Genomic DNA, 15,746 nt, shown 5'->3' on the forward strand with positions numbered 1-15,746 from the left:
GCTGGCGGGCCCGAGCGGTGCCGCTGCCAGCGGCGGGCAGGGGGACAGCGAGCCGCCCGCCTGCCTGCCGGAGAGTTTGTTTTGAAGAAGTGTTGTCCAAGTGTTTGTGGTCTGAACTCGCTCTCTGGCGGAAATCTTACTCTTTTTGTCAAGTGGGAAGATAAGTGTGTATTTTAGAAGGAGAGCATACTCGTCCCTGTCGTCTTCTTCATAGCGTGCTTCATAGGGGACTGGAGTAGCTGTGTGCCAAAATGGCTAGCACCTAGTGCCGGTGGGGCTGTGCGCCCATCTCCTGTGAGATACGGGGGAGCTTGTGTTGCGGAAAGCAGCTGTTGTCTTTGTGCAGTGTATCTATCTCATTTCTGCGAGGAGCCAAGGCTCTTGGTTTGGCCTTCAACCGAACTTTGACATCAATTAATTTTTATTTTTAAAAAATCCTCTCAAAAGAAATCTTGAGAATGGGAGTTTCTCCTTGAAATGTCATTGGTACTGCTCATGCCATCCGTAGCTTGGACATCCCAAGGAGACCTGTGTGTGCTTTTCAAGGTGACTTCTGCCGGTTTTTATTTACAGATGATGTCCCATGGCTGCTGCTGGGTTCTAGGAGCCTTTCATGGGACTAAGTAGGGGTTGGCTGGTATGTGAAGCCTGGCTCTTGGGGACTCGTGTCCTGGGCACAGCCCAAGTGAGGACATGCGTCCTGGGCCTCCCCACCATGCTCTTCCATGGCTTGATGGCCCAGGGCTTTGCTGTCCTGATGGGCTGGCTGGTGTCCTGCAGGCTGGCCTCGGAGCTCCTGAGCTGTTCTCTTGCATCCGTTGGAGGACAATTTCCTACTGGTGCTAACGGGTGGCACAGCCACTGCCTGCTCTCTCTATAAACACAGCCTGACTTGGTCCTGTTCACGTGCTGCCATGGGGACAGCAGTTGTTTTATCAGTTGCATCCAACAATCCTCTGCAGGGCAGGCGCATGGGACATCATCTCCAAGAGCCACGGCATGGCTGTAGATGGGCTTCCCTGGGCCTGAAGGCTGTACAGTTTCAGAAGGAAACTTGTCTTAAAAGGATGGGTTTGTTCCTTTTTTAGAGCTGTCTAGCTCATTTTGTGCCGCTTCTGCATGGTCACCAGTTCTAGAGGTGCTGGAGATGCTGTAGGGTATAATATGCTGTTTAAAACCAGCTCTCTGCCCAGGGGTCTTTCCCTATGTGGACTTTGTATAACATGGTCACATCCTGCCCTATGTTCTTGCTATCTGTGATGCTGGAAGAAGAGGCAGAGAGGTGAAGGTGGTCCCTGTCCCCACCCGCCCATGGATGTCAGTGATGTTCTGAGTCATCTCCCCATCAGGTGACAGAAGATCTGCTTCCTTTTTTTTTTTTTTTCCCCCTCCGTCTTTCAGCCAAAAATGTTCTGTCATGAAAACCCAGCCCAGTATTCCCGGGGCAGCTAGGCCCATCCTCCCAGCACTTGGATGCAGTTTGTTTTCAGGCCAGAGTGGTAAGGAGAAGCTTGGAAGAAAAGGGAGTGAGATAGGACACGAGCAGAGCTGGGGATGTTAATAAGTCGACCGCATGGTGTGTGATGGAGAGATACTGTCAGCGGGGTGTTCACGGGGCCTTTGGCCTGCCCACTGCCACCATTTGTGGTGGGGTAGGGCTGGGTTGTTTTTTTCTGGCTGCTGAAGGGCCTGAAGAAGCTTCTGCCCTAAAAGTGTCCCTTGCAGGATGTGTTGGGAAAGCAGCTGAAGAAGGACTTGCAGCACATGGGCTAAACCATGGGCAGGGAGGAGTGATTAATCCATTCCTTGATCATACCTTAATTAAAAAAATCCAAATAAACGGGACCTGAAGCTGTGAGTGAGCTTGAACAAGCTGGAGACTGGGTTTCATCTGCTGGGTGCTGCAGGATGCTCCTACACCAAACCTCTGCTCGTGGGGGTCAGCAGCTGGCAGCACTAGGGCTGGAGCCAGCCTACCTTGCCTGGGCAGCGTCAGCCCCTCTGGGTTGGGGATGGCCTCGTGATGGGATGGCAGCCAGGATCTGGGCAGGGTGTGCCGTCACCGCAGCGGCGGGCAGAGCTGGGCTGAGCCTGTCCCTCATCCCCTGGTTTGAGGGGGCAAAAAATTCATTGGTGTTGTCGAGGCTTGTTGTGTTTGAGCAGTTGTGCGCAGTGCCAGGAGAAAAGTGGGACAGTTGCACTTCTGGGTGCTGTCTCAGCGCATTGGCGTGGAGCTGGCACGCTTGCTGGCTCGCTTGCTGGCTAGAAAAGCTGGAAAACTGTTCCTGGTGCCCTTTGGGGACAGGGAAGGGGAGCCTAGCTTGGGCTTTGCGTTGCCTACCCCAGTGCTGGCCTGTGGCCCAGCCGGCTATTGTGTTTGGCTCCTTGCAAACCAGGTAACGCCAGCGTGCCCTCGGTCTGCTCAAGACGGAAATGCAGGAAGAAATTCATGTTTACTGTCAGCAAATCGCCACACTTGGTACCCACAGGGAGCCCAGAGCTTTAGGGGCTCGTGTTTGCATTGTGCCCTGGTTTATGCAATGCCTGGGGTAGCTCCTCGTTTCTGTCCTTCACGAAGGTTTCCTCCTACGGAACTGAAATTTTCTTGTGGCCTCAAGTTTGTGCAGAGCGATCCAATGTAAACAGCCAGCGCCGCCTCCTTCCCAGAGCTCGCATCCAATACCCATGTGTCCTCCCCACACACCACCCTAACAATTTACATCCCTGGGCTCCCAAAGCCACCTTGGAAGGTAAATTGCCGGAGACCCAGCTGATGGCACAAATAACAGCAGGCTCCCCTTTTATTCTACGCTGTTCCCCCAGCGCCTGCTCGCTTTTGTCCCTGCCGTGGCTGGGGTGATTATGTGGGTCTGTCTCATCGTGGCCATTGTGCGCTGGATGAGGCGGCTGATTGTTCTGCTCCGCGGTGAGCTGGGGCCGAGGCATGGCCGGGCTGGTGGAGATGCGGCAGCTGGAGGCTCCAGGAGATGCTCTTCTATCTGCCCACGTCCCCGCTGCCTGCCAGGGAAGCCCTGCGAGGCAGCAGGTACGAGACGATGCTTGTAGGGGTGGGGAGGTCACTTCTGCTGCTGCTGTTCCAAGCAAGGCAGTGAGCAGGGTAAAGGGCTGCGAGTCAGACTGTGCTTTAATTATGTGTGATTGCACTGGCCTCGTCTTTAGAATAAACAGAGCTTGGCATGGGGCGAACAGTTTTGTCCTGCTCTGGAATCCAGTGTGCCCCTTGGCAGGTTTCTTTTTTTTTTACAAGGCTCGTTCCCGGCACTGAGTTTCTCGCCTTTCCGGGACAACCATCCTGCGTGCCCCTCAGTTCTCCAGAAATGGGCTTGCCAGAGTTGTCCTGTCCATGCCCGGACCCTGATGTTGGAACAAGGGTCCTCTGTGGAGCTACAGTCCCTGAAAATGTCTTGTCTTGCTGGTTTTGTGCTCTTTTAACGGGGCCTGGGAAACCAAGGGAATTCCTTTCTGCAGATGAGAACAGTAATGCTTTTACAAGCTGCTTGCACTGCAAGTTGCCGTTTCATCTTGATAACTCTCGCTGCAACAGTAGGAATGTCTCAGACCTTGGACTTGGCTCTCGTGGAGAGGGTGGTTGCTGCGTGGCTGGGAGGAGGGAGGTGAGGGGCCTTCCCTGGTGCTCGGGAAGCTGCTCTTGGCTTTTCCCTAGTCGTCTCTCCAGATGTTGGAGCCTTTTTATTTTATTTTTTAAAACTTAGGTTTGCACAGGAGTCTTACTTGGTTGGATCTGATGTAGGAAAATAATGCGGAGAACTTAAATTATTGGGTGAAAGAGTGTTACCTTTGTGAGAGAGCGGTAATTCACTCTGGCTTTACTTCCTCAAAACTTATCAGGAATTGCTCCCAACTGGTCGTACAGGGCACGAAGCAGCAGCCTTGGCTGTGAATTACATTTATGGCGCGAGAACTTGATTTTGATAGGCAAGAGCACTTTGAAACGCTATTGCTTCATGCTGTGTTTTGGTGGTCAGCAGAGCAGTGCTGTGGAGACCAACAGTTCTGTACAGCTCCTTTGCTGCCCTGGTCCCTTGCAAGGATGTTACATGGCTGAATGTGGCTCATCCTGCTTGGTTATTTAATGCATCAGCCTGGAAAACCTTAGCACAGAGAAGTGCCAGGGGTGAAAATGGCAAAAGATTTGCTACCACCGGCTTGCCCCAGGTTGAGGGGACCATGGTGGGAGGTGGTTGAGTTCCCCTTGGTGGTGAGGAACAGAGGAAAAGTGGTGGCCGTGGTCCCGTGAAGGGGGATGGCGCTGTGGGGACACAGAGCCAGGGTGGGAGAGGGGAGGTCGCGTCGGGGAGTGGGAAGCTGCTGGTTTTGCCCCCTGTGTGCTTCTGCTGGGGATGTCAGCAGGAGGAGCCGGGATGGACTCCGCGGCTGGTGGAGAGACAGGCAGAAGGGGGGTGGCAGTGCAGAGTCCCGACCGAGGGCGCAGGGGATGCCGGCAGGGTGCAGGTGCCCAGTTTGTTCGAGAAACACACTGTTGGGCCATGGTGGCCTTGGCTCAGCCGGGCAGAGGCTGGGCACAGGTGCCCTTTTGGGTTTGCCGGTGGCTTGCTGTGTGGCTGGGCACTACCTGAGCAGGGACAGAAGGTGAAGGTGCAGCTCGGAATAACGAAACGAGGTTTGTGCTGCTGTAGCCCCGGCTTTCATCTTCTAGGCCTTCCCTCTGCAGGATAAGGCGGTTACTATGAAATACCGGCAGTGCTGCCCTCCTTCACCCTCCTCTCCCCAAAAGATTTGCCAAGCAGCATTTCACAACCGAAGGAACAGCCTAGTTCCTCAGCGTATCCCATGGAGGTTTTTGCCGCCATGGGATCTGACTGGGGGTAGTAAGAAATCCTCGAGCTCTCCTTGATACAAGAACTTGAGCTCAGGATCTCCTGTGCTAAGTGTGGAAGGAGACCGGTGGCAGCTGTGGGAAATAGCTCCTTGGGCGGCACCGCTTTCACCCAGCGCTGGGTCTCCTACAAGCCACATGTGGGCAGGGTAGCGGCTGCAGCCCTGCTTGCACAGAGCTGCTCCTGTGCCGATGCATCCAAGGCGCTGGTGGTGCAGAGCATCAGTTGGAGACCACCTTTTGGTCAAGGCTAACAAATTACAAGGTTTCTTTGAGGGCAGGTGAATTACTAGGTTTTCTTTGCATGTAAGCACCCATGTTGTCTGTCAGGCATGTCTGGTTTGGGTTACTTTGCTGGTGGCTCTCTGGGTGTTGCAACTGCAGAGAGTGTGTGAAGAGTTCACGTTTCATCCGTCTGTCTCTGGAAGGCCTGGCTGGTGGAAGCTGATCAGCAGTCATGAAAGCTTCTGTGTATCAGTTCATTCCTGCAAATTAAATGCTTCAAAATGTCAATGATCTGCAAAGGACCAAATGTTAAATCAAAACCATTAGTGCTGTCAGCCCAGACTTCCAGGAGAACTTCGTGGGATTGGGAAGCCGTGGAAGGCCAGGGCTTCAGCAGGCACTCGGTCACTTCAGGTGGCTGCCGGCTCTGATGGAGATAAGGGCTCTGATACTGCTGCTTTGTTTCCTGAGCTGATCCTCTGCCTCTTTTCCAGGTGGACTCATTAATTGCATTAACTCAGGCAGCATCTGCTCTGCAGGGTACGATGGACACCCTGGGGACCACTGCAGGGAATGGAGATGAGCAATGTGTGGAGCTGTATGTTTGCACTTGTTCCTGTTTGAATGCTGTTGGTGGGTTTTAATATCCAGGCAGTGCAAGGAATCTTTAAATGCTTAATTTTATTGAAACTTCTGGGGGCCCTCACAAGGGTGGCAGTGGTGACCCTCTGGTGGTGGTGCTGGCTGGGACGGATGTGCTGTCGGCTGGGTAAGGCTCTGCAGAGCCCTCTGCTCTCCCCGTGGCAGCACCAAGGGATGAATACTCTGGAAGAGAAGCTGATACGCAGCTATAGAGAGCAAGAAAGTCTTTCCCTGAACAGCTTTGTTTTTGAAGCGTCATTGTTAACAATAAAATCTGTGTTTACTCTGACAAAACCTTTGCTGGGTTATTTTAGTAACGTTTATTTTCATGTTGGCTTTTCCTTCTCCTTGGCATTTGGACTGTTGTTCTGACCGGGGTTTTGCCTGACGCTGGTGTGGTAGGGTGGCTGATGTGTGTTTGAAGGTTTTCTAGCGCCTGCTCTAAATACTGGGTATTAGTCCTCTTTGGGGAGATGGAGCAGAAAACGAACGGTGGACTGTGCGGCTGAAATGCAAAAAAAAAAAAAAAAAAAAAAAAAAAAAACAAACAACAAAAAAACAAAAACAAAACCCCCACCAACTAAACAAACAAAAAAAACAACAACAAAAAAACAAAAGCAAAAAAAAACCAAATCAGAAATTTTTGAGAGATGTTTTACGGGTGTGTTTTTTGGAGAACGTGAGAGCATTAAAAACACCAGAGCTTTTAGCATTATGCCGGAGCTGCTATTATTTTGAAAGGAAAGGTGGAGCAAAACACCGAGGGGCGATGAGGGGGGATGTTGGTGCCCAGCAGGAAAACTGCTCCGGGCCATTCTCATCTGCTGCTTGCAAGGGTCCCGGGGGTGGCAGAGGGACAGCACGGGTAACCCCCATCCCGCTGGGACGCGTCCTCGGGGGCACAGCTGTGGTGTGGAGCGTGATGGGTAGGGTGGTGGGGCCCTTTTTCCATTGCAAAAGGAATTTTTGGGGTTTCTTGCTCAATCCCGAAGTGAAGGAGCGGGCTGTTGTGCCCAGGGGTGGGCAGGTCTGGGGGATCTCTGTGGGACTGCGGCTGTTTTGTATAAAGCCATAAGCTTTAGCGCACCTTATTTGACACTTTGTTTTTTCAGGGGGGCAAGAAGCTCAGTTTGAGCTCCCACCTCACTCCTGGCTCCCTGGAGGAAGCGAGGGGGGTTAGCGCTTGCTTGGGCTGGGCTGTAGCTGAAAGCGTGCGGCCAGGTTTGTGTGTGTGACTTCCTAAAGCTCATTTTTCTAGGTTTTTGGTTTTGAGGTGCAAAACCAACGGGCTCTTCCCTTTGCAAGCCTGTGATTGCGTGTGGTATCCCCAGGCTGGCATGAACCCCTCCAGAAGCCTTGCCCCATGCGCAGGTCTTGTCCCGGGGCCCCTCTGAAGATGCTGTTGGGGTGCTGGCCATCTGCCCCTGTGCAGTGGGGGGGTCACCTGTCCCCATGCCTTGCTGCAAGGGAGAGGATGCTTCCAGGGGATGTGGATTTAAATAGCGCTGTGAGGTGTTTTTTCTCCGGGTTGTGCCTCAGTTTCCCTGCTCTGGGAGAGCTTGCTGCCTTAGAAAACTGCTGTTTTCCCACCCCGATGAGGGGGTGCGTGGCTGTGCAGGGCTCCCAGCCTGCTGAGGGTGAGACAGGACCCATAAAGCAGCTTGTTCCCTCCCTGTGCCTTTCTAATCTGAAAGGTAAATGTTGGGAAATATTTCTTATGGAGGATGCCACTGCATGTGTAATGAAAGAAAGCAAATAAAGGCAAAACACCCTGTTGCATAGCTGCAGGTTGGACTATGGTGTAAGCAAGCTTCAGCCAGTGTTTGTTTGTGTATCTGGGGAATTTTATGGCAAAATAATTGATTGGTTTTGCTTGAATGCTAGTGCCATGCAAACGATCAAAGGAACTTCTTGAACCCTGGCACTGCATTAGCCACCTCCTTTGCTTCGGAGAGGCTGGGGACCAAGCTGCGCTGAAACTTTTAATATGTTGATATGCTGCCAAAAGGCTCCTGCGCAGGGATCGGAGGGTTGCCCTGCAACGGGAAGGGCGAGCTGGCGGAGGTCTGTGTGATGCCTTAATGTGTGGTGTCTCCCCGTGGCAGCAGGTTGGGAGAGGCTGTGTCTTGAGCAAGGATTTTGGATAGAAAGTGGTGAAGATGGCTATGTGAACGCTAATGTTTATAAAGTGCCTCTAAAAAAAAAAAACTAAAAAAAAATATGTACAAAGCATACAGAATAAAAGAGGAAAGCAAACACTGCAGTGCACCAGGTAGTCAAGTGCTAACTGATATATTAATATTATTTTTATTTTTTTTTCCCCTTACCTATCTGGCAGGAAAAGTGAAGCGTTTCATCCCTGTTCCTCCCTCGCGTGGCCTCTGCATCAGTGGGCGCGCTGGCAGGAGGCTGCGGGCTGTGGCGCGGGAGCCCTGGGCACGTTGTGCAATGGCTGCTCTTCCTAAAATACCTGGGAGCGCGGCCAGGGCTCTGCTGAGGCAGGGCTGGGGGCTGCGTGGGGCGGGAAGCACAAGGGAGAAGCTGCTGGGAATCGGCAAGTGATGCAGAGACCACGTGTGAATAAACAGGCTAAAATGGCTGTATTCCACGGCAGGAAAGCCCGGAGCTGTCGCAGCTTGAAACTAGTCTGGGCCATGCCTAAGGCGTGTGGTGTTTTCTGCAACTAGGGCTGCAGCAACCTGCTTCGAGGGAGAAGATAGTGGATATTAAGTTCCTATCGGCAAACGCGGGGTTCCCTTGGAGCCGGGGACCCCGCGGAGGGGCGCAGGGTGGCCCCCGGCCGCAGCAGCCCTGCGAGCGCAGCCAGCTCCCGCAGGAGTGTGAAATGCTTCCACACATGCAGCTCGCTCTCATTCTGCAGTCATATTTTTTTTCTCCCTCGGTGTTTTTCCAACTCATGTCTTGCTGCCAGAGTCCATATTAATAATGCATGACTTTTTTTTTTTTTAAATGGTGCTTCCTTCCCAGCGTCCCTTTCAGCTGCTGAGTCAGAGAAGATTGTTATAGCAGCAACCTCTGAAGCGGTGAAATGCCCCTGCAATGCTCAACTGCTGTCATTTATCATCCCCGCTCCTCTGCGAGCAGCCCTTTCCCTTGCCCGGTTCTGGGTGAGGATGCCAATGCCAAAAGGCTGATTCCTGCTACACCAGCTGGTGACTGGTGAGATCTGCTCTGCTGAGCCTTCCTGGCTAGTATTTGATTAAAGCAGATATTGCCTCTGTTGGCTGCATTTTTTCAGTTTTGAAATCCTGTGAAGCTTTTTTTCCTGATCTGCCTGAGACTGTGCTTTGCTTTGGGATTGTGCCCAAGACTTTTTTTTTTTTCCTCCCTACTAATTCTTAGATCAATTTTTTTTTTTCCTCCTCCCTGCGTTCCCGCCGAGATCTGTGCCTGTGCTTTTTAAGGTAATTGACATGACAGAAGCCACATAACATGTTAACGTGGTTAAATTAACTCAAAATCCTGCCAGTGGCTGTTGAAACGTGCCTGGCTGCTGTGGGAAGCTTCAGAGCTGCTAATGCAGCATGGAGCAGGGATTTGCAGGGCTCCTGCCTGCGGGTTGGGATCAGTTGGGTCACCTCCCCGCGGAGCTGGTCCCCACCTGCTAGGTCTGAAACGTGGAGAGAAATAGGGAGCAAGAGCGCTTTTCAGGGAATTTGTCTTCTAATGACTCAAATAAGAAATATGCAGTAACCTTGGGAGCAGATCTCTCCTGTCCCGCATCCTAGCCTGATTTTTCTGTTTGGGTGGAAGCGGCTGCAGCGGGAATTGCCGGCGGGGAGCAGGGTCACGCAGCCCCAGGCAGGGAAAGAGCATCCTTGTTTCTGGGAAACACCATCCTCATAGTTTTCCCCTACTTGGTGTTCCGCCTCTGTGCGCTTTGAAAGACTCACCTGCAAATTTATAGTTACCCCAGAGCCAAGCGGGAGAGGAGCAGGGCTCGTCTAGGGAAGGAGGGTTTCTTTTGCTTGGCTTCCCAAACTGCCTCCATCCCCAGTGTCCTGCCATTGGGAATGGCACTAGCATGCGTGTATCTGCGCTGGGCAGCGCGGAGGCAACCTGGGAGCCGGGAGGGACGTGGTGCTGCTTTTCCTTGTCACAGCTGGGGAGAGCTGACCCCAGCAGCCAGACGGCGATGCTGCCCTTGGGAGCAGGGTTGTGTGAGGCTGACCCTGGCTGCGCCCTCCGTCTCGCCCAGTGCCAGGCAGTGGGGATAGTCGCCCTTGTCGTGGCGTGCTTCCCACTCGGCACCCGGGCCTTTCTGCTCAGGCTGTACAAATGCCGTGCCACTGATTCATTCCTCCCGAGGAAGGGAAAGCATGACCGATACGGTGTGAAATTTCCCCAAAGCTGCAGCACATCCTCCTTCTGCGCTGCAGCCTGGCTCCCTCGCTCAGACTCAGGGAGTTCTCCTGCCGTGAATTTTTTTAGCTCTCTGCTGGCTGTCAGGTGCCCACTGCCCTGGCTGCAGGGCAAGCCCGGAGGCACCCTCCCTGTGCCCTCCAACGGGGAGTGGGCAAGCTCTTTCCATGTGTTGCTTTTGCCGGTTACAGGGAGAAGCTTTGCAGAAGGATCCAATGAACTTCTGCACCTTGAGTCCGTGTGGGCTCGCTGGAGCGGTGGTGGCAAGCGGCGTGCGCCACCTTGCTGCGGTCACCAGCTGCCCCAGTGGTTCTGCCGGCCTGGGATGTGTCCCCGGGGGGCACCTTCACGCTGCGGGCAGCCCCGCTTGCCTGGCAGCGAAATGCAACGCCACCCACAACTAGTGAGACGAGCGACTTGCTTCTCAGCTAACAAGATTTAGGTGGATTATGCTATGTATTTAATCAAGGGCTAAGCTTATTGCCTTATTTGAAATGGATCAAAGCCCTCGAAAATGCCGGCCTGGAGACCAGCTATTGAGCGAGAGTGTTATTCAGCCACGTTTCTGCGCGGTGGGGCTTGCTTTCGAAGAAGCCGGGTAGATCAGCAGGCAGGTTTCAGACCGCAGCAGTGACCAAATGCAAAACCAGATGGGAAAAGTCTGAAGTGATGAGGAGGTAGGAGCGTGCGAGTGTTGTTAGTCATTCAGCATCCCAGAGGATTTGGGGGGGAAAAAGGCTTCCTTTTCTAGCTTTCGGTTTGCAGCCACGTTTTCAGATCTAAAAGCGCCATGCTGGCAGGTAAGGGAGATGCTCTGGCATTTGAAAGTCAGGCTTTCACCTTCTAGAAAAGCAGCTGTGACCTTTTGCATGAGCTCGTGTGGCTCTGCAGCAGGGACCAGATTCTCCAGCACTTTCACAGGTAGCCCTGCACCCCTCTGCGGTGGCCATCAGCAGCGTTGGAGCCCACAGGGATCTCATCTCTTGTCCCCATCCCCACAGCAGTGTTGCCCTGGGACCCTGTGGGACTTGGGCTGTGGAGGTGCTGGTTTGCAGAGAAATAAAGCAGGCGATGCTGCTTGCTGCTCTCTTAGCCCAGAGGCATTCACTCCTTGCTCTGGCCTTTGCTGTGGGAGCTCAGCAGAGCAGCTCTCCCCCTTTCCCAGGGTCCAGCTGCTGGCTGTGAGGCTCGGCTGGGCACGGGCAGCTTGTCCTGGGGTGAGGAGGTGCCTGGCAGTGGTAGACATGGCCGCAGCCCCGCTGTATTTCTGCCTGCGTGCCGAGGCGGGTGGAAGGAAGTGTCGCTATCAGCAGATATTGAGGCAGGTTTAAAATTACTTTCCAGTGAAGAGCTGTTGCGCGTGCTGGGTTCTGTCCGGAGTGGTTAGGACAAGGGCATCCGAGGTGCGTGGCTATCTCTTTCTTGTGAGACTGGGGTTTTTTGCTGTGAGGTGCGTTGGTGCCCATGGTTGCATGCTGCCAGGGCGCCCTGCACCGCTTCACCTGCGTGCGGCGAGCTGTCCCAACCTAGCTGAGCAAGTTCTTGAAAATACGCCAGCTATTCAAATCACCTTTCCTGTTTCTTAAAAAGAGAAGTTTATTCCAGTAACCACCTTCTGTCTCGCTGACGTTCAACATGAGGAGGGCAGCCACAGCTCACGGCTCTCCCGCTCCGCGAACGTGACTGTCGGCACTGCCTGCAGAAAACACCCCCGTCAAATTGTCTGGAGGAATCTGTGCTGGAGGACAGATACTGGTGACTTCTGCTCTGAGGTGAACCAACCTGTGCAGTTCTCACACGGCAGCAGGTCCCAGTGCTCCCTGCAGCGTCACTGCTCCTTCCCATTTGCAAAGCCCCAGCACTGCTTTGAGCAAACTTCTCTACCCTCTGATTCTCAGACTTCTCCGTGTTTGTTCCTCACTGTGTGCTGCAGTGGAAATAACCCCAGGGTGAATACAGGGAGAGAAATTCAGCCGCCTCACCCCTGTGCCCCATCTGTGGGTGTCCCTCGCCCCGGCTGCCCCGTCTCTCCTGGACCTGGCCTGAGCCCTTGTGCAGCGCTGGCCCAGCTTTTTTTTTTTTGACAGCTGGGTGCAAAGTGTTCCCGTGCTTAATTTATTGCTAATCAAACCTGCAAATGAGGCTTTGCCTCAGTTCTCCTCCAGCCTGAGCCCATTGCGTGTCCTCTTGCTCTAACTTGCGGTTGCATTTACAGGAAAGGATTGGTCAAGCATCCGTTAGTGTTTCAGAGGCCTCGGCAGGCTTGCTAGCTTGCGATCATCCCGTCAGTGCCGGCTTTCTGGTCTCTTGGCTTGTATGGAATGGTCGTACAGTTTCTAGGCTGCGGCAGCGGGGTGTCTGCCGGTACCAGTCCTGTTCAGCAGCTCCAGGGTCGCTGCTCTGTGCATTGGGTTGGGAAGGGCCGTAGGGCAAGAGCAGATGGAGGGAGCTGGGCCGGGGGGGGGGGGGGGGGGGGGGGAGCCCGGCTTCAGGGCGCTCTAGGTTAACCCTGCTTTCACCTAATTAAAAAAGAAAAAACGCCAGTCAACATAGTAATTGTCTCATTTGCTGCTGCGCTGCAGAAAGCTGATAGCAAAGCGGGGCTCGCAGCGGGTGCTGACACCAAACCTTTCCCCCCACCCCGCCCTCCCCCAGCCACCGTCCCCTGCCTTGGGCTGAGCTATGTCCCTGGGTATGCTGAGGGCGCAGGAGGTTCCCAGTTGTGGCCGGGGCTCCCACTGTCACTTGCATTCGATGGGTACCAAAACCCAGCAGGTGGCAGTTCCCATGCAGGGCTTCCATGCCGGGGTGGCAGCGGGCTCCCGGAGTTGGGATGGGGGGAGATTTTCACTGCCAGCTTTGCTCCTGAGTCTCCAAAAGGGGCAAAATCCAGCACTGATGGAAGAGGACTCTGCCACAGTCCCCTGCGGCACAGTGACTGCTCCAATCAGGGAAGGGCTGCACTTGCAGAAGAGCAACCTGTGTGTACCTGCACTGAACTTCTCTGCTGTTCCCGACCTTCGCATGTGGGGCATGCATCCACAGCTGGCTCGGGAGCAGGTCAAAACCCCCCCAAATTGCAGGATGCTGAAGAGCATCGTGGCATTTGTAGGGCTGTGTCTGCCAAGTGTTGCCAAGGGCTTGGCCACATGGGGGACAGGGAAGCGGAGGAGGAGGATGATGATGGTGTTTAGCTCTAATACCTTGGAGAAGCAAACACAACCTGGACAAATCGAGTAACTTGAGTGGATAAATCAGTGTAATCTCGTTATCCAGTATGGAGGGAAGGGCTGGTGCCTCAGCTGGGAGGAGGAGGATGGGCGGCTGTATTGCTGCAGGCTGGTGCTGTGCTCGGTGGGTTGGAGGGGGTGGTGTGGGCAGGGTCTGTGGGATGCCAGCCCCGATCACCTCCTTCCCCATGGCACAGTTAAGCCCCTGATGAAGCTGCCGTTGTTTCCAGCTGTCCTGCATGGGGCTCTCCCAGCGGCTGGCAAGGGAATGCTGTGCTGCCCAGTGCCCGCCCTGGCCCTGAGACCTCTGGGGAGCTGCTCTGGTGCATCTTCATGAGATGCACATAGAGATATGCGGTATTTTGGTGCAGGTTTTTAGGGTGCAAAGGAAACGTGCCATCCCCAAGACCTCATAGCATGCTTGATGTACTTGTGAGTTTTAATTTCCCACTAGCAATGTGGGCATCGGAGGCTGAGGATACTCTTAAATGGGACTTGGATGTGAGAGGGGACAGAAATTGGAGGCTGGCACCACCTCTGGGCTCTGTATCTTCACGGGGAGTTGCTTGGGAAGCCCATGCCAGAATCACCACAGCTTCAGGTGAGCACAAGGGCTTCCTCCTCTGCATCTGAGACTAAAAGCCTAGACCAGGGAGATGCCACAGGGACTTGCACCGCCTTGGTGCAGGCTCTGGCCAAGGTTTGCTTTTAGAGGTTGTGTTTCTGAGCAGTTTGCACGCTGAGCACCCCCCTGGGCTTTGGCATCTTGCCGTGCCTCTGCTCAGGGATCTGTTCATCCAGGAGGGTGTCAGCGTACTCCTGGCTTTTCCAGAGCCCAGCCTTGTGCTGTGATGGCAAAGCACCGAGCTGCTTCCCTCTGCCTGGCTCGTGCCCACCCGGGTCCTGATCACACACTGTGATGGGGGCTGGAGCAGCCTCTGGGCGCTGTGCACCCCTGCCAGCCTCCTGTGGATGGGCTCCCCGAGCTGCCATATCTGAACCCAAACTGTGCCCGCGTGTTAAAATTAATTTCCTTCCTTGTTTGCTACGTGCCGCCTCCTTATCCCAAGGGGCTTGTGCGATGGTGGTGTGGTTTCAGTTGGGACAGAGTTAACTTTTTTACTGGCCGTTGGTATGGTGCTATGTTTTGGGTTTGGGATGAGAAATGACTTTGGATAGCACACGGGTGTTTTCAGGCAGTCAAGGCCTTTTCTGCTTCTCGTACCACCCCTCCAGCGAGTAGGCTGGGGGTGCATGGGAATTTGGGAGGACATGCAGCCAGGATGGCTGGCCCCAACTGACCAAAGGGCTGTTCCGTACCATGTGGTATCACGCATTACGCGTGTGTGTGCGGCTTTTGCTCTGCCTATTAAACTGTCTTTACCTCAACCCACGAGTTTTTCCTCACTTTTACTCTTCCGATTCTCTCCCTCATCCGAAATGGGGGGGGAGTGAGTGAGTGGCTGCGTGGTTCTAGCTGCTGGCTGGGGTTAAACCACGACAAGTGGGCAGGCTGGGGCAGCACGGCCGAGCTGGGCACAGGGACACACATGCACATCCCATGCGGGGCTGGGGAACGCTGCCCTCCTGTTCCCAGCATGTTTATCTTTTTTTCCAGGGTAGCGGAATGTCTGACTCTTGTTTGCAGAGCTTGAATCCTGGGCGCAGGCAGGCTGGAATTGATCAGTTTATTTATTTTTACTTTTTTTCTGCCCTATCCTGTCGCTCATATCAATGAGCGAGCGGTCAGATCCCTCGGTAAACGCACAACTCCAAGAAACTTCAACTGCTGCTGTGTTTGAGGAGCTAAAGGAGTGGGATGTGGGGAGGGGGTGTTTGCTGTTCCCCGGTGTGCCCCTACGTGTGCCCATCCCTCTCCAGAGCTGTGAGGGAGGGGGTGATATGGAAGAACTCTGGCTTGGAAGTCCGCAAGCAATTGCAGAGCCACCATGCAGATGGGACAGGCAGTGCACCCCGTGCCCCGCGCTGCTGGGAGGCTGTGGGCAGCGCGGCTCGGTGCCCGGCAGCCTGTCCCCACAGCCTGCTCACAGGGAAAACAATATTGCTGAACTTGCTCTGGGTTTTTCCCCTGTTTGTATAAACCCAACAAAACCTGGTGGGGTGGGAGTCTGAGGGACACAAGCTTCCCATCCCTCGCGGTCGGCAACGTCCCCATTGCCCTGTGGTGGATCCTGAACCCTGGTTACAGCTTGGGGCTGCGGATGCTCTTATCCCTTGCTGAGCTCACTCACTTAATAGCCTTGTTTCTGCTTATCTAGGATTAATGTGTAACTTAATGGTAGCACGTCAGGCACAGTTCTGCGAGCGTGGTGCTTGTGGTAAAGGGTGGTATGAATCTGGTTTCTGATACCAGGGCACTTTATTCC

The 15,746-nt window shown here is 54.0% G+C and overlaps 1 protein-coding gene across 1 annotated transcript in view; it reads left to right on the plus strand.

The window, feature by feature from the left end:
* The window catches only part of B4GALT5 (beta-1,4-galactosyltransferase 5), a 39,623-nt gene that overhangs the window by 578 nt on the left and 23,299 nt on the right, over window positions 1-15,746 (plus strand). The window lies entirely within an intron of this gene.

Source organism: Chroicocephalus ridibundus, chromosome 12 (assembly GCF_963924245.1).
Source record: "Chroicocephalus ridibundus chromosome 12, bChrRid1.1, whole genome shotgun sequence".
Taxonomy (NCBI): Eukaryota; Metazoa; Chordata; class Aves; order Charadriiformes; family Laridae; genus Chroicocephalus; species Chroicocephalus ridibundus.